The sequence below is a fragment of the Gorilla gorilla genome, chromosome 21, assembly GCF_029281585.2.
Source record: "Gorilla gorilla gorilla isolate KB3781 chromosome 21, NHGRI_mGorGor1-v2.1_pri, whole genome shotgun sequence".
NCBI classification, from domain to species: Eukaryota; Metazoa; Chordata; class Mammalia; order Primates; family Hominidae; genus Gorilla; species Gorilla gorilla.
The window spans coordinates 70,335,991-70,354,984 of record NC_073245.2 but is presented as its reverse complement, the minus strand read 5'-3'; positions in this window follow the sequence as shown (position 1 = coordinate 70,354,984).

Here is an 18,994-nt window from a genome sequence, read left to right as displayed (position 1 = left end):
CTGACCCAGAAAGGTTCATAATAAAGAAACGAGCTCTGGTAAGTGGGACAACACGAGGGGAGACGAAAGCAGGGATGAAATATGACGATGAGATTAAGCAAAACTGAAGGCCACAGGCAGGAAATGGTAAGCCGAGGAATACTTTCTACTGACAAAATCTATAATCCACCAAGCAGACATAGCGGGCCCAAATCTTAATCGGCCAAATGTTTCACTGGGCCGAAAGACTATAATGCACCATCTCGACAAAGCCCCAATCATAGCAATAGACTTTGACTTTCCCCTCTCATAATTGGATAGGTCACGTGGACAAATAAGCAGATAAGGAATGTGGGCAACACAATGAACAAGCTTGATTTATGAAATGTCAATACAACTCTGTTCCAAAGAAACAGCCCCATTCTTCTCCTGGGCGCACGGAACATTTTTGATATTAGTCGTGTTTTTGGCTCACAAGTAGATTATTTACTGCCACAAACAGAAACTCTGACTCAGGCAGTTTAAGTCATGGGGAAATGTAGAAACCCATGTCCAGGAGGTCAAGGGAGGGTGGGCATCAGGGTGGGCACCAGCAGGGGCCCTCGGCCTCTCTCTTAAGGCTGGCTGTGGTGAGGTGGAGCAACTGAGACAGGGCCTCCCTTGTTTTCTTCCACTGGAAGAAAAAAAGGAACTTCTTCAACCATGCAATAAAAGTCCTTCTCTTTAGTCAGATTGGGTTACTGATGTCAAACGCCCACCCTTGAATCAAGAAGAGTTGCCCAAGACAATGCACAGATTGGTTTCACCTGGAAGCCATGGGCAAGACAGATCGAATCGTCATGATTGACCAAGACCACTCAAGTCCCACCCGGGGAGCTGGGGCAGGCTCCGCTTCCCCACGGGCTGTGTGGAGACAGGGGATCTGGAGCAGTGTCAGGGGTGGGACGGGAAGGAGGAAGGGGAGAAGGATGCTGAATAGGAACCAACAGAGTCCATTACTCTGGCCAAGAGGAGAATGTTAACAAATTCTGGAAAGGATGTAACTTACGGGCCAAATTTTCTGCCAATAATGCTTTATGATATTTGTAAGAAAACTGGATTTTTAAAATGGAAGCACATCTTCTGTACTGTAAAGTGCACAGTGTTAAGTATACACCTCAGTGAATTTTTACACATGTACAGCCACCCAGAACACCTCCTGAAGCTTCCCACGCACTGCTTCGCAGCTAATGCCTCCTTCCAAGAGGCAACCGCTGTACTATTCCGACTGCAGTCACTATAGATTAGCTTTGTCTGCTCTTGAATCTTTCACAGATGGAATTATACGGCCTGTAGTCTATTGTGTCAGCTTCCTTTACTCAATATAGTGTTGGCGACATTCGCATATGCTGTTGTGTATATCAGTCCCATTGTTTATTGCTGCATAGTGCTCCTTTGTATGAATTCACCACTGTCCTTTCTCTAACAAATTGATAATTTCACTGGGAAATTTTAAAGCATACTCTTCTAAATAAGTTTTAAATCAAGGAGAAAATAGAAACTTAAATTTTATATCAGTATTATTTATCAAATATTGATATATTACAGCAACATCTTGGATGTAGCCAAAGCCATATTCAGAGGAAAATCTATATCCCAAAATGCTTTTATTGTTAAAACAAGAATGAGGGGCTATGAATGACTAATAATTAAACTAAAGAGTATAGAAAACACTATAAATAAAGCAGAAAACGGAAAGTTGTATTATTAGAGAGTAAAGCAGAAATTTATTAGGAAAAATAGTAAAGTTGATAAGTAAAATAAAGAGTTGATTATTTCAGAAGCCAAGCAGGGTGGTGAGTGCACATAGTCCCAGCTACTTGAGAGACTGAAGCAGAAGGATTGTTTGTGCCCAGAAGTTCAAGGCCAGCCTAAACAACATAGTGAGACTCTGTCTCTAAGCAAACAAACACAAAATAGTAGCTTATTTCAAAAGACAAATAAAATAGGCAACCACCTCATACGTTTGTACAATAAAAACAATAAAACAAATATTTGCATCATAAAAAATGAGAAAAGATTTACCATCACAAGTATGCATAATATTTTTAAAATGACAAGAAAATATTTAAAAATCTAGGGAGATCATAGATGACTTTCTCTAATGTTATAAATATGGAAAATTGACTCTGAACACTCAACTGTGATAAACTGGCTTGCAAACAACCACACTGGGCAAGGGAGGGGCAGATGGGCCCTGGGCAGGTATCACTACTTGGAAATACGGGCCCAAGCTGGTCAGACCTGACTTTTTAAAGGGGGGCCAATAATCGAACGTTTCATGTAATTTCTGAATTTTTCTATGCCAACAATGAGCACCTTTTTTTACACTTAACATGGATGAAATCAAATTTGCTGATAGATTTGGTCATCATTTTGTAAGCTTTATTAAAATGGACTTGGATGCATGGAAATGAAGAATCAAAGGAAAGAAGAGCATCTTTTTGCAAGCTTCAGTTTCTCTGAAGAGAAAGTCTAATTCTGCATGGTTCAATGGGAATATAATGTGAGCCACCATATAATTTTGCATTTTCTAATATCCATGACAAAAAATTAGAAACAGGTGAAATTAACTTTTAAAATGTATTTTATCTATATCCAAAATATTGTCATATCAATATATAATAATTTAAAGGTTATTGATAACATAGTTTATATTTTCTGTCTGACTGTCTTTGAAATCCGGTGTATGTTACAGTTATAGCACATTTCAATTTAGCCACTACATTTTCATCAGAAATAGTTGATCAATATTTAGATTTTGTAAAGTTGAAATCTACAATTGAAAACGTGGATTCCCATATGTATGTTGTTCCAAACATATTTAAAGTTTGGAATTGTGCATAAAAAGCCATTTTCCTTTAACATTCCCATGCACATTGCCAAAACTGGTTCATCTTGTTGTTTAGAAGAAGTGATTTGACTTTGAAACCAAAGCATATCGGTTTCCAAACTATCCAAGTTAAGTAAATTAACTAACTCTTGTGATAACTCAGTATTATTAACCTTGAATGCAAAGGGAACATCACATAAATTTGAAAAAAAACCTCAAAATTTATCAATATTAACCAAGTGTTCTTCAAATTTTTCTGATAGCTTTTGCAGCCAATTTACATAATGCTGCCAATTACAATGAAAATCTACATATTGATTTGTGTTGGAAAAATGTGAAAATCATTATTATTGATTTGCATTATGAAAGGCTCAAATTTTGGCATAAATTCGTCTACCCATCTGACTAGGTCACTGATAAACTCTTTCATTCTTTGGGGCTTCAAATTTAGCTCTTTCATATGTGTGTGATAACAGTGAGGAAACGTTAAACCAAACTGGCGGGGGTTTTTCTCTTTGATTGCATATTTGGCAAGTATGTCTTTTGTTTCAAAGAAATCTTGAATTCAAGTCAACACCACAGTAAATCTTTGTAAAACTCTTTCATAACTCAGCCAATGAGCAAAGAAAGAACACAACATCATTAAATTCGTTGTCCTCTACTTTCAGCCATAAAGTCATGATGATTCATAGCCCTTGCACATAAAAATACTAAATGATTTTAACCACTATATCCATGGCACTTCCTAGAGTCTGTTTCAGAAGACTGGACACAAATGTTTTTAATATGTATCATACTGTGGAATGAAGCATTAAGGGAAATATCAGTCTCTTCTTTCAATATTCCAGCGAATCTGGATTTTTGATCTAAGATAGCTGATCTGTCATGATAGAAACTAATTTTCTCATTTGTAGCTGAAATTCTTCTTTGACAGATGTAGAAGACACAAAATTATCTATGCCATGAGTTCAATGTTTTAAGCCGTGAATGGACAACATTCCCTCTTAAATTTGAAAATCCTTTGAGATGAAATTTACTCAAAGTGTTAATTGGGCAGTGCAACTATCTGAGGCTAAAATAAAGTATTTTAAGTTTTTCAAATAATCAATCAATTGATTTTTGATATTTTCAAAAAGATTTTGAGTCTATGGTCATTTGTTGGTTTAAGTGAAGATCTTATACTCTTCAAGAAAAAATTTTTTAGTCTGTTCTTTATACTGTAACAAAACTCTTATACTGAAATAATTTTTTTAAAAGTCTCCATTTAAAAATGTGTTTCCTCGGGCCGGGAGCAGTGGCTCATGCCTGTAATCCCAGCACTTTGGGAGGCCGAGGTGGGCGGATCACGAGGTCAGGAAATCGAGACCATCCTGGCTAACACGGTGAAACCCCGTCTATACTAAAAAATACAAAAAAATTAGCCAGGCGTGGTGGTGGGCACCTGTAGTCCCAGCTACTCGGGAGGCTGAGGCAGGAGAATGGCGTGAACCTGGGGGGGTGGACCCTGCAGTGAGCTGAGAGCGCGCCACTGCACTCCAGCCTGGGCGACAGCAAGACTCTGTCTCAAAAAAAAAAAAAAATTAGCCAGGCGTGCTGGTGGGCACCTGTAGTCCCAGCTACTCGGGAAGCTGAGGTAGGAGAATGGCGTGAATCTGGGAGATGGAGTTAGCAGTGAGCCGAGATCGCACCACTGCACTCCAGGCTGGGCAACAGAGCAAGACTCTGTCTCAAAAAAAAAAAAAAAAAAGTTTTTCCTCTTCTGAGCAAGCATTCTAACTATTTCCTAGCTGGCCAAAGTTACAAAGTGAAAATTCATTACAATTTTTTTTATTGGCCATTTCCTTCTGATTTTAGTTGACTTGTTTTGTTGATTCTTTCTGACTACTGAGAGAAAACATATTTTCAAATTCATTATGTATTTGATAAGAATGTCTGTGACTAGTGTTCATTTTATTATCTTTAATCCAACAGATAAAAAGCTATTTGTTTTCTTCCTGCAGAAACAAACTATAATTGCCACTCACCATGAAATTTGTGGTATCTCTGGTTTTCTTTATAGTTCTGCATTTCCATTTGATTCTGTATCAGTACCATTCCTGTATTTTAAATCTCAAATTTTGTCCATATTTATTTTTTGAAACTAGAAAAAGTTTATATCAAAGTGAAAATAATAAGAATTTCAATTTAATTACATAGATATCACTGTAACTTGTAAGTCTGCATAATATATTTAAATAAACATATTACAATGTTACATTTGTCCACAGAAAAATAATCATCCCACTGGAACCAATCCATTGACACCAACTAGGTGGGTGATGTGTTTACGTGAGATGCTAGAAATGGTACACTTGCCCGACACTTGCACAAGAACTCACAGTAATGCCCAATTTGATGCAAAGTTTACAGTGAACTGCAATGTGGTAGCGAGAAGAATGGCCTCCAACCATGCCCTAATCCTGGGAACTTGTGAATACGTGACTTTATACCACAGAAGGGAGAATTTGGGTTGCAGATTCAATTAAGGTTGCTAAGTGACTGATCTTGAAGTGAGGAGATTACCCTGCATTGATCCAGGTGGCCCAGTATAATCATAATGGTCCTTAAAAGTGGAGAATCTTTTGTGGCTGTGGTCAGATGGAGCTGTGGCTATGGTAGATATTCCCAGAGATTCAACATTTTTGGCTTTGCAGAAGGAGAAAGGGGCCATGAGCCAAGGAAAGTGGATGGTCTCTAGAAGCTGGAAAGGGCAAAGGGATTCTGTTCTGGAGCTTCCAGAGAGGAGTGCAGCCCTGCTGACACCTTCATTTTAGCCTGCAGGCCACATTTTGAGCTTCTCACCTCCAGACCTGTAAGATAAAAAGTGTGGGTTGCTTTATTTTGTTTTATTTTATTTTTGAGATAGGGTCTCACTCTGTCCCCCAGTTTGGAATGCACAGCTCACTGCAGCCTTGACCTCTCGGGCTCAAGTCATCCTCCCCACCTTAGCCTCCCGAGTAGCTGAGACTATAGGCACGTGTCACCATGCCTTACTAATTTTCTTAATTTTAATAGAGATGGGGTTTCACCATGTTGCTCAGTTGGGTCTTGAACTCCTGGACTCAAGTGATCCGCCCACCACAGCCTCCCAAAGTGCTGGGATTACAGGCCTGAGCCACTGTACCCAGCCTGTTGTTTTAAGTGACAAGGTTTCTGGTAATTCATCACAGTAGCAATTGGAAATGAATACAGTAAGTAATTCTACAAAACAATAAAGTTGTCTTCATGGACAAATATGTTACTGTTCAGTTTTAAAGTTTAAGTTTATTAAACTTAAAAAATTCAATTCCTTGGCTACACTGGGTGCTGAAGAACCACATAATCCTAATGGCTACTGAATTGAACGGCTCAAGTCTAGCTGCTTTTCTGCAGCTAGTGGGAGGGCGGGTTGTGGGGGGACCCTCTCTGGTATGGTTGGGGAACTCTGTCTGGGAGTATCTGACCCGTGTTTTAACTGCACGAGCTTTGAGAATGTGATTTGACTTTCAAGTTCTGCTTTAGGATTGCTTTTGGAGCCCCTTTATTTGGAAATGGTGCTCCACTGGTTGGCGAAGGGAGAAGGGAGTCTTAGAAGAAACTTTTGTCTTTGTTTTCTGGGACTCAGACCCAAGATAAAGCTTGTGGTTGCTGAGTAAGCATCTGATCTCCAGGATTTCCTGTGAACTTTTCCAGAGCCTGAATCTGCTCCAAGCAGGATATTTGAAGGGGCTGGTGAACAACAGGAGTTTCTATTGGCTTTGATTTCCATCTCCTTGGGGTGTAACTGGCTGGAGATCCCCCCGACCCCCACTGTGACCTGCAGCTCCCATCCAGTCCACCCTTAAGCCTGGGGTGGAGTTGGGGAGGGAGTTTGAATCAAGGCAGCTGCAGGAATTGTAGGAACCAAGGATTGCCAAAAATGAACCAAGGGAGGCTCCGGGGCACAGGGGCAGGGGGTGGCATGGAAGAGGCATGAGTCAGTGTCAGCTGTGGGGTCTGCTCCCTGGGCTTCTGTGATCCAGGAAAACACCTGAGATCCTCTTAGAGTTTGCTCTTGGTGGTGGTGGTGGTGGGGCGGGGTGGGGAGTGCAGGGAGGAGTGGGGGGTAGGCAAGGACTCTGGGTGTTTTGGAGGAAACCCAACTCCTGTGCTCCTTTTAAAGTCCTTCCCAGCCATTCCTAGCAGAAAGCACGGCCTCTCTGGACTCTTTCCTCTTCTTTTTCCTCCCCTCTCCTCTCCTCCCAGACCCTCCTGCTTGTTCTCATCACTTCCCTCCCTCCCCTCTCTCTGCCCTTTCCCAACTCTACTCCCTCTCCTTTCTGCTCTTCTTCCCCCTGGTCTGCCCCACCGTGAGACGGCACAGAGCTAAACCAGGAACGGGGATGCCACTCACTCTACTTGTTACTTAAAATTTTAAGCAACCAGGTGTGGTGGCTCACGCCTATAATCCCAGCAATTTGGGAGGCTGAGGCAAGTGGATCACCAGAGGTCAGGAGTTCGAGACCAGCCTGGCCAACATGGTAAAACCCAGTCTCTACTAAAAATACAAAAACTAGCCAGGTGTGGTGGCGGGCACCTGTAATCCCAGATACTTGGGAGGCTGAGGCAGGAGAATCGCTTGAACCCGGGAGGCAGAGATTGCAGAGAGCTGAGATCATGCCACTGCACTCCAGCCTGCACTACAGAGCGAGACTCCTCAAAAAAAAATTTTTTTTAAAGCAACATATATTTGTTGAAAACCTCTGAAAAAAAAGCATAAAAGGAAAATAAAAGCCACCTGTAATTGCCTAATCAGAGGAAAACACTATGAATGTGGAGGTGTATTTCTTTCAAGTCTTTGGGGTGTGTGTGTGTGTGGTTGGGAAGTGTGTTTACAAAAATAGAGGTCTTCCGTAGTTTTAGAGTCCACCTTTTTCATGTGACATTGTATCATAGATATTCTCTAGCATTAGCCAGAATTTTCTAAAAACCTGATTGTTAATGGCTGTGTAGTTTTCTTCTCTATAGTACTATCATTTTCTCATTTACATGGCTTCTTTTTGCCCCCCACAAAGATTTCTAGTTGCTTTCCAAGTTCCATCTCCATCCTTCTTCTTTAGTAGTAGAACATTGATCTTATTGGGATGGCAATGTGCCTATCTAAAAGATGTCATTTCCCAGCCTCTTTTGCAGCTGGGGTGGCCAATGAAGCGAAGGTAGCAGTTGTTTTTCTTCAGGGAAAGCGTTTGAGAGGGGGGTCTCTTTATCCCCTTTTCTTGCATGGAATGCGGATGATGTGGCTGGAGCACCAGCAGCCATCTTGGACCATGAGAAGACCTTGAGGAGGGAATCTGTGTGCTGAGGACACGGCGACAGCAGGACAGAAGGCACTTGGGTTCCAGAGAACACCATGCGTCTCCACACCAGCTCCGAACCCTCCAGACTGACGTATAAGAGAAAGAAACTCCCACATTGCTTGCCTTCCATCTCTTACTAGTCGCTGAATGTAGTTCCTACAACAGCTTGATTTACTCAATCAGACAACAAATGTCCACTGAAGGACTACTATGTCTCAGTTCCACTGACATGGGGACATATCAGTGAACAAAACAGAAAAACTCCTGTCCTCAGGGAGCTGATTTTGTAGTGGAGAGAGACAGATCATACAAAAAACAAACGAGTAAGATATTTAGTATGTTTGACCATAAAAACCAAGCAGAAAAAAAAAAGTAGGGCAAGGGAATGTGTTGTGTCATGGTGGGGCTGGGGTGATGTTGAAATGTGGGGTAAGGTGGCCAGAGGAAACCCCACTCTTCTCTGTGAATTCAAAATGGCATCTTTGATATCACTCTAGCACTATTCACGGTTTTAATGTTTAGAAATGCATCGCAAATTGGGTTTGTAGAAGAATCAGTGACTACGGTGTTTCTCATGAAGGTGATCGCTGACATCACATCTTGTCAGTTGAACGTCTTTCCATTGCAGGTGAAAGAAATTCAGCTCAAATAGGCTGAAAGAAACAAGGGAACATGTTGACTCACAAAATTTAAGTATCCAGCACCCCTGGATTCAGGCATAACTAAGTCCAGGTGCTCAGAAATGTCGCCAGGAATTCCCTTGTTCTGCTTCCTCAAGCTGGTTCTCAGCCGGCTCACCCCACCCAGCTGTGGGAGGGAGGCTGGCCCTCACACTGTACAGACTGAAATTCCACCAGCAAGAGGCAGGCCTCTTCCCCAGCTGTAGGGGAGGAAAGGGAGTCACTGCTCCCCGCCACCACACTCTGCAAGGTTTACGTCCAGCTGGATCATTCCCAAGGGAATGACTTTCCCTCGGACCCCTTGGAAGGTCCAAGGGAAGGAGGGACCTTCTTCCTTTCTCTGCTGTTTTCCCCTTCACCTGCTGTTTGGAGTCATGCAGGTTTGTAATTACAGCAAATGTTTAGGGCTCACTGTCATTGGACTGCTTTGGGTCAGGTGCCTATTTTTGAAACAATTACTGAGTCCACTGGAGTCAGAACAAGCTGATGGTGGAGGCTGCTGCTGGCAGATGCCTTCTGAAGGTGGAAGAATGGCTCAACCACAAAGGCCTGGAGCTGGGGAGGATCCTTATCTGGGGGAAACCCCAGGAGCTCTTACCAGGAGAAGGGACGAAGGACACTGAGCAGGCAGGAACAATAAACAACCACACATCCAGCATCCTCTTCCTTTGACCTTGCTGCTCAGCCCTGCAGCACCCCAGCCCTTGGGAAAAGTCAAATCCATTTCTTAAGCTTTGCTTTTTGCCCGGTGATTGTTTTCTCCTATTTTACAAACGAACAACCAAATGCATAAAGACCATAAATTATAAACGAGCAGTTCAAATGAGGCGAGTGATGACAATGAGTGAAATCTAATTAAGCAGTTTGAGATCTGAGTGATATTGTTATTAAAGTGCCGCATTAACGGAGCATCGGACCAGCTTTCTCAGCTGCGCTGTGAGTCCGTCGGAAGCGAGCGCCACGCTGATTGACGTCGAGATGGATTCCTTTCTGCAGGAGGAGATAAAGTGCAGTTCCATTGAAGGGATGGAATTAATGAGGAGGGTTTGCCCTTGGAAACCACGGTTCTGGTCCTGGCTGGTCTGTGCTCCTTCCATAGCTGTCAGGAACGATCAGGGCTGGAGCATGTGGGAATACCCGCCTCTTTTTTTTTTTTTTTTTTTTTGGTGAGATGGAGTCTCGCTCTGTTGCCCAGGCTGGAGTGCAGTGGCGCGATCTCGGCTCACTGCAAGCTCCGCCTCCCGGAGAGAGCATGATCTTCTGCTTTTTATGATCTGGGACTTCCTGAGCTGAGCCCTAACATTCACTTTTTCCTAAATTCAAGCCCCTCCTACCAAGGGCATCCCAGGCGCCAGACGCTTGTGCTAATAGCTGCTGGCAATTCACAGAGGGAACGATGGGCACATTTTCTGTTCTTCTGGAGCTCACAGTTTGGGTCTATTCTGGTGGTAACTGTCTTTTGGGGTAAAATAGGAAGTGTTTGAGCCATTTATTTGTCGAGCATTAGGCCTCTGGAGGATAATTCTTGTTTAAGGAGGCCCTGGGCACCCCCAGGCTGGGGTTCTCCAGCAGTGGGGAGTGGACAGTGTCCTGAATGGAAGCTCCTATCTGGAAGGGAAGGTCCCTTTGGGGGCCACTCCTTGTTTGTCCACTTTCACTTCTTTAGGTTTGGGCAAAGTCGGTTATTTACACTTCAGCTGGGGATGAATGGGTTCCCTCTAAAGCGACGGGGAGGAAGTAAGAATGCCACCAACGGAAGTCCTTGCCGAGTACTGGATGCTCAGGGCTCAAAGAAGCCTTAGGCTCGAGGTTCACAGTGCCACGATCAGGCAGGGGTGTTGCCACCTCCTCCCAACGATGAGGAGACCGAGGCATGGAGGGACTGAGCTGAGTTCTCAAGGCCACACAGGCAGGAAGTGCTGGCTGTGTCAGCCCCAGTTCTGAGTCCAGAGCCTGGAGCGTGGTCAGCCTTGGTCTGGCTCTCCACCAGGCTACTCCAAAAAGGATGAGAGAACTGAGTCACACGGGTGGGGCTTACCCCCAAGGTCAAAGTTTGGCATAGTTTCCCAAGCTGTTTCTCTGCAGGGGTGCTGTGACTGCTCCCCACCACTCCCCCTGCCATCAAGTTCTGTGAGACCCAATTGGACCTAAACCTTGCAGAGTACCGGAAGGGGAAGCAGTGACCCCCTTTCCTCCCCTGCAGGAGAAAATGCACGGGATTGGGAATTTCTGGCAAGACTGGGAAATGTCTCCGGATTTCTCCCCGCTGTACTCCGCTTGGTCACTGCAGCTCCACCGAGCTGTCCCTTCCCTCCTCCCTCTCTTTCTGCTTGGTGGGTCTGCTTCCTTTCCAGGGAGGCAAAGACGTTTCCTCCCTTTCATTTGTCCTTTGTCTCCATGTCTGAGTCATGAGGAAGGGGCTGAAGAGCTTTGTCTGGTAATTTACACAATTAGGGATTTCTTGGCCAGTTCACCCTGTCTTCCCTTTCCTGCCTGTTCTCTTAACTTCATTCCAGGTAGGAGATAATCCCTGGAAGCTGGTCGGCTCTCAAAACCTGTGGTGTAATAGAAAGAAAGAAAGAGAGCTGTCAATCCTGCCACTTGTGGGCTCTGTGACCTTGGGCAAGTCACTTAACCTCTCTGAACTTCCATCTCCCAGTCTGTATGATGGAGATTCAAGCATGCATCTCAGAGGGTGCTGGTAGGTATGAAATGAGTCAATGGAGGATGACAGCTCATAGTATGTGCCCAACTAATGTTAGTTTTTCTCTCTTTTGGGGAGATAGATGATAGATTCTTCAGATTTGCTCACCTATGGATTAGTCTGGAAGTGCCTTTGGTGGTACTGGTTGGAGTCATGCAGGTCCACCAGACGCACTGCTGCTCTCCCTCTCCCCCACCTGCCTGTCCTCTTCTTGCTGTTGAGAGTGTCCATGCTCATTTATCTTTTTGGCTGTTTGCACTGTGGCTCCGTCCTTTGCTAGAGAAGAAACAGGCTTCCCTATTTGAGTAAATCCAAGTTAAAGCCTGTGCACGTGGAGGTTGTCTCTCGACCTTTTGGGGTATATTTATTCACCACCGCCCTTGGAGCATGTGGTCCCTTCAGGAAGACCAGCTGGCCAGGGATGAAGGCACAGAGAGGCCTCTCCCGAGCTGTCCTGCCAAGCATGTCTTACGTCACTAGAGAGCTCGCCTGAAACGCAGGACCTCAGGCCCCACATGCCTCCTGCGTCAAAGCCTGCACCTGGGCGGGGGCCTGGGGTGCTCCTGGGCACAGTAGATGTGGGCAGCACAGTGCGGACCCAGGCCCTCACCCCTGCCTGCAGCCAACCTCCCTGCTGGGTGCTGGGCTGCTCAGGCTGTCCTGGATGAGGCCTCTCACCGCAGGGGTGAGAAGTGAGAAGGAACACGGGGAGTTGCAGGTGGCAGTCAGAGATACGGATGGCCCTGCTGTGTGCAGGGTCTCCCTGAATTTGACTCTTGACCCCACATGGTGTGTCCTCAGTGTCCCTGCAGTGCGGCCTGATTCCAGCCCAAGAAGCATCATTGGAAGCTCACGTGTTGGTATTTCAAGAAGAGGACTTTGAGAGGAAGGGAAAGCAAAGAGGTGACATGGAGCCAGGGCCCTGAGAGCCCCCAGAGGGTCAGCTGGCTCTGGGGGGCCAAGCTAGCCGAGGGGCGGCTGGGGAGACTGAGGCAGCTCAGGGCACAGCCACAGAGCCTGGGCCTCCTGCTCAAAAACCACCACATGCTCCCACTCCTGGCCCTCACTTAGCTCTGGTGGAGAGTCTCTGGGGGTGGGGAGCGCCCTGGAGAAAATTCCAGAGAGCCTGTATGAATCTCCTGGGGGGCTGCTGTGACAAATTACTGCAAACTGGCTGGTTTAGAACAGCAGAAATATATTATCTCAGAGTGCTGGAGGCCAGAGGTTCAAAATCAAGGTATACACAGAGCCGTGCCCCCTCCAGAAGAGCTAGGGAAGGGTCTTTCCTTGTCTCTTCCAGCATCTGGTGGTTCCAGGTGGCCCTTGGCTTGTGGCTGCAACGCTGCTGTCTCTGCCTCTGTCTCCACATGGCCTTCTGGCTTCTCTCCTTTTTTTTTTTTTTTTTTTAATAAGGACACCAGTCATTGGATTTAGGATCTACCCTAATCCTGTATGACCTCATTTTAACTAATGACAGCTGAAAAGACCCGATTTCCAGACGACGTCACATTCTGAGGTTCCAGTAGACACGAATTTTGGGGGACACCATTTGCTACACTACAGTGTCCAATGGGGCTTTTTAGAAATATTGGCCTGTCATGCCTCTCTTCTTCCCTCCCTACCTTCCTTTTCCCCCCTTCTGTGCTGTTTTCCCCTTCATCTGCTATTGAGTTTAAAGTTAACCAGGGTCTTCAGTAGGTTTGAACTCTCCCTCCTCCCACCCAAGACAGCTGAGTTTGAATTTTGGCTGCAAGATTATATTTAATGATCATGGACCAGGAAGGGAGACCTGGAGGGCAAGCCTCATTAAATATTTATATGAAGTAATAATCTGGTTTGCAAAACTGCCTGGGTGCTTGCAGAGCTGGGGCCATTCTTTATCCAAGGCTGTTGATACAAGGGACACGGTTAATTATCTCTTGCCAAATATAATAGACCTGTGCGAAGTCATTCTCTGAGCATTGCCTGGGTCAGGGTCTCAGGGTCTGCATGGCAGTCACCATTGTCTTGACTTGGGAAAGAATCTGACCCCCACAGGTAAGGGGAAGAGCCAGGGTCTACGCTCATCTTCCGAAGGTGTTTTTCACCTCTCCAAGTCCCGGTCACTTCATCTCTTAGATGGGAGTTAATTTAGTCAGCAAATATTGATTGCCATGTTCCTATGTGTTGGACACTGGGGTTTAGTGGGGAGCTAGATGGACATGGTCCCTGTTCTCACAATGCTCTCTTTTAAATAAGAGAGGTGAACAAGAAGTGAATAAACGAATCTACGCACAGTGTGATGGCTGTCAGGCAGAGAAAGGTGCTATAAATAAAGGTAAGACCAGGTAAGGGGGTGGAGAGTTGTGAGTCTGGTGGTGGTGGTGGTGGTGGTGTTTTGCCTGAGCAGTCAGGGAGGACTGCTTAGAGGAGGTGGCATTTGAGCAGGGATGGAAAAAAGTGAGGGAGAGAGGAGCTGGGAGACTGTTTTGGAGAAGAGCCATCCAGGCAAAGGCAAGGGTCCTGAGAAGGGTTTTTGTTGGGGGAGCAAGAGGGAGGAAAAGGGAGCAATGAGATTCTTGGGGCTGGGCCAGGTCATGCAGGCTTGCAGGCTCAGAAGGGAAGGGTTCTTGGGCTGTGTGGCGACAGGCTCAGATTCCCATGTTAAAAGTATCATTCTGGCTGTGAACTGGAGAAGGGACAGTGGAGTGCAGGGGGAGAGGCTGGAGTAACAATGGCCCAAGCCAGGCTGGTGGCAGTGGAAGTGTGGAGAAAACAGTGCAGGAAATGCACAGGGCACCAGGCAGGGTGCTGATTCCTCAGGGGGTGCAGGAAGCTTTTGTTCCATGGTGGGCACGTTCCCAACGCTGTTCCCCTTGGAAGTTGTCCCTTTTCCACCCCCGAGCACCTCCAGGACATAGAAGACCTGATTAAATAGGCTTCAGCGCATGACATCTCCAGTTTCCCAATCTCTAGCTGCTCTCTGGAAACCCTATCTGAATGCAGAACATGCAGAAGGATGAAGCAGTTCATTCATTCATTCATTCATTCATTCATTCATTCATTTATTCATTCATTCAGTGTTTGGTGAGCTCCGCTGTGCAGTGCTGGGCTCACAGTGGTGCACAGAAGCACACAGCTCTGCTTGCGATGCTCACAGTCCAGCTCAGCCTGCACGCTTCCGTTTCCATCCCCTCTTGGAGTGGACAGGCCCCGGTGAAAGGGCTGGTCCCCCGCTCCATCCTGGGCACAGCAGGACCTACCTGTTGGGAAACATTCCACTCAGCTCTTCACAGTCAATTACATATTTATATCTTGTTAAACTTATGTAATATTTATGCTCCTGCCTTTTTTTTTCAAAAGGAGTTTGAGGCTTTACAATAAAAGGCAAAAGAAAGGACAAAACCCTTAAAACCAAGCAGACAGGTCAGGAGATCAGGAGACAGATGCATCACACTGATCCACGAATCTGACCGCCATCGGCCCCTCCCCAGCGGAGAGGATGGTGGCACGAGAGACAAAAAGACTGGGCCATGGGAGGGGGTGTGGGTTGTCTGTGACCACATTCCCAAATCCATTCTCCCTGCCAGGGGACTCTGGCTGTCAGAGAGAACGTCGATCTGTCCTTCTTTGGACTCCTTAATGGGAGAGTCAGGGATCTTTGCTTAAAAGCATGTCTGAGCCCACGGGAGGATTGGAAAGTGACTGAAGGAGCCAGGAAGAGTGGAGCGTGCCTCCAGAGGGCCATGCCTGGAGAAGGCAGCCACAGCTTGAGAGCTTTGCTGAAGCCACCTGGCCATGTGGTGCCCAGCCCTTTCCGGAGGGCTCACTGGATACCTGCTATGAGTGAGGTCTCAGGGTGGCACTGAGGACACAGAGATATGCAGTCTGTGTCCGAGGGGGTGGAGGAGGCATACTGTGAAATGTGACAGTTTCGATGGGCAGCATACTTGAGATGCTGGCAGCTGCTCCTTCAGGGAGGGCCTTGAAGGCCATACTAAATCCGCAGGCCGTGGTGCGGTGGGCGTGGAGGTTCTGCTTCGTCATCCACTCTCATTTCTTTTGGTGTGAGTCCCCTGATTTCCCTTCTCTGGACCTGCTCTTCCCTGGTTAGTGTTTCGGATGGACAGGGATGGGAGGTTCAGGAGGCAGGGAGGCCAGGGCTGTGACCTTCCAGGAGGCCAGATACCATCCCTGGTGGGGCAGGGGATGGAGAGCATCGAGTTGGGGTAGAACATTTGTGCTGCAGGGAATGCAGTCGCTCTCCTTGGAAGTCATTTAACTTTTACATTTTCATGATCGCAGATCCTTCAATCAGGGGCTTCTGCTGAGCTTATGATGATTTTTCTTCTTCTAAAGGTCAGCGACTCATTGGGGCTGATGGTGTCCCTGCCCTGGGCAGACAGGCAGGACTTGCTCATGAGTCTCTGTATCACTCAGCTCCAGGAGACTCGGAATCTCACCAGGACGCGTCCATCACTCTCTCATAGCTGGTGCTTGGAAATGAAAGAGACTCGCTGTGCAGTCCCAATCAATGTCCGTCGGCCGTCTCTGTCGATAACTGCCGGGCTGTCCAATCTTTCCCCTGATAGAAAGGCGCCTGGGGGTCAGCCTGAAGATGCTCTGGAGGGAAGAGGCGGCTGTTTGATTCAGAGCCTCCTCGCTGGGCTGGAATTAACCTGGCTCTTTCTCTAATGAAACTGACTCCAAGGGTCCCTGTGTGCTAGAGATTCAATGGCCCTTAGGAGAAGCAATGATGAGAGGTAATATTAAAGCAGTGTACACATGCAGCCTCGAATTCCTAACCACGCTGATGATGTTTTCGAGGTGCTTTGAGCCCTGTAGGAAGCGGCACCTGTCTGGCATGATGCTGAATGCACAGTAGAAACAGTGAATGCAGGGAGAGTAGACCCTGGGCTGCCTTTCCTATCTATTGATGAAGAGATCAGGCATAAAGAAGCTTAGTGACTTAACCACGATGTCAGAGCACCTTAACCATGGTTCTTAGGTTTGCAAGTAGCAGAGGCTGACCTCCGAAGGGGAATTTACTGGAAGGTTGAGGGGGAATCTCTCTCTGGGCAAAGCTTTAGACTGGAGTCTCTGAGTTTCACATCCAAATAGCTAAGAGACACAACGTATTGTGCAAGCACACACCTTGTTGCCTCTACCCAACCCTTCAACGGGGGTGGGGGGTACTGCCCCACACTACACAGTTTCCACCCATGAGAATTGTGTTCTAGTTTCTCAAGGGCCTTTGCCTCCCAAAGCTCCTGGGATCCCCTGTCTGGATGGATTCATCTTCCTCTGGCCAGCATCCTTCAATGCTTCCATCTCCTTTTCCTGATATTTCTTATGGCTGTCTTATCTTCCTCCCCATCAAGCCTCATGAGCCTCAAACATGACCAAGCCTGGTGGAAGGGAGGACATAAGATTCCAATGGGATATGAGATTGCATTTTCAACTGGACTCCCCAAATTGTGACCAGAAAGTGATGGAATCTGCTGATATGTCATTAATGGATGGTATCTCTTGGCTTGGCTGCAAAGCCAGAAAACCCACAAACATCGTTGGCTGAAACAAAAGTTGACTTTGGCCAGATGTGGTGGCTCATGGCAACACTTTGGGAGACTGAGGCGGGTGAATCTCCTGAGCTCAGGAATTTGAGATCAGCCTGGGTAACATGGTGAAACTCCATCTCTACCAAAACTGTAACAAATTAGCTGGGTGTGGTGGTGTGTGCCTGTGGTCCCAGCTTCTCAGGAGGCTGAGGTGGGAGGATAGCTTGAGCCCGGGAAGCAGAGATTACAGTAAGCTGAGATCACGCCACTGCACTCCAACCTGGGTGACAGAGTGAGACCCCATCTCAAAAAAAAAAAAAAAAAGTTGACTTTTCTTTCATGTGAAAAATGTCTGGAGGGAGGCATCCAGGGCTGATATGGTAGTTCTGCTCCAGGAAGCTACTAGGGACTCGGTTACTTCCAGATTTCTACACTGATGTGAACTGTGTTCTCACAGTCCAATGTGGCTGCTGTTGCTCCAGTCATCATAGCTGTATTCTTAGCAGTAGGATGAAGAAAGAGAAGACCCCCATTAAAGAAGTATTCCCAGGCATACCCCAACACTCCCTCCCCTATCCCACTGGTTATAATTCAGTCTCATTTCCAGAAGACCTAGCTGTCGGGAACCCTGGAGAGCACAACTTTTAGCTGAATGGCAGTGGTCAATGGGGCTCTGTTTCCAAATTAAAAATAAAGGCCAGAAATTCAGAAGCAACCAGCAACTTCTGCTTCAGATAAGGAAAGGAGACTTGAAAGAGCCATGTGATTGGAAAGACATCCCTATTTCATGTTTACTCCTTGCTGAGACTGTTGTTAAAGAATTTTGTCTATACTGGGGGCGTGATGGTTATGAGGAGAGTTTCAGGATAAAATACAGGAAGTCCACCTAACTTTGAATTTCAGATCAACAGCATAAAAACTTTTTTTAGTATAAGTATGTTCCAAATATTTAATGGGCCATATTTATACGAAAAATCATTGTTGATTTGAAATTCAGATTTCACTGGGCATCCTGTATTTTCATTTGCTCAATAAATAAGTAAATATATTCGCTCAAAAAATAGAAAATAAACTTGCTCAATAAATCTGGCAGTTCTGGTTATTAGGGGAGCTGGAAAGTCCTTAGGAGGTGAAGGAAGGGCCTGAGGGAAGGTAAAGCTATCAGGCCAGGGACGGGCATTGCAGTTTTGAAAGGGGCTTGCTCTGGTGCTGGGGAATCACCTCCTCCAGCCCTTCCTTCAACATGTTGGTCTTCCACTTGCTGGTGGTATTGTAGCAAGAGTCCATTAAGAATCGTCTTAGTTCCTTCAGCAGCCAGAAAACTTGGAGGCAGCCACATTGATCCAAACTGTGGTGGTAAGTTACATATGCAAGTCCATTTACTTGGGACATGGTCTTATTCTTTTCCACAATTGATTCACATACTCTGCTGACGAATTATTACATTGTATAGTTACATTCTCCTAAGATTTATGCCCCCCCAACTTTTTTTTTTTTTGAGACGGGGTCTCACTTATTGCCCAGGCTGGAGTGCAGTGGCACGATCTCAGCTCACTGCAACCTCTGCCTCCCAGGTTCGAGTGGTGCTCCTGCCTTAGCCTCCTGAGTAGATGGGATTACAGGTGCCTGCAACCACACCCAGCTAATTTTTGTATTTTTAGTAGAGACAGGTTTTCACCATGTTAGTCAGGCTGGTCTCAAACTCTTGACCTCAAATGATCCACCTGCCTCAGACTCCCAAAGTGCTGGGATAATAGACACGAGCCACTGCGCCCGGCTGCTCCCCTGACTTTCTTAAAGGATTTGGGGATATTTTAGCAGTTCATCCCAAGGAAAAACTAATAGGACTTCTTCTTTTTTTAAGCGGA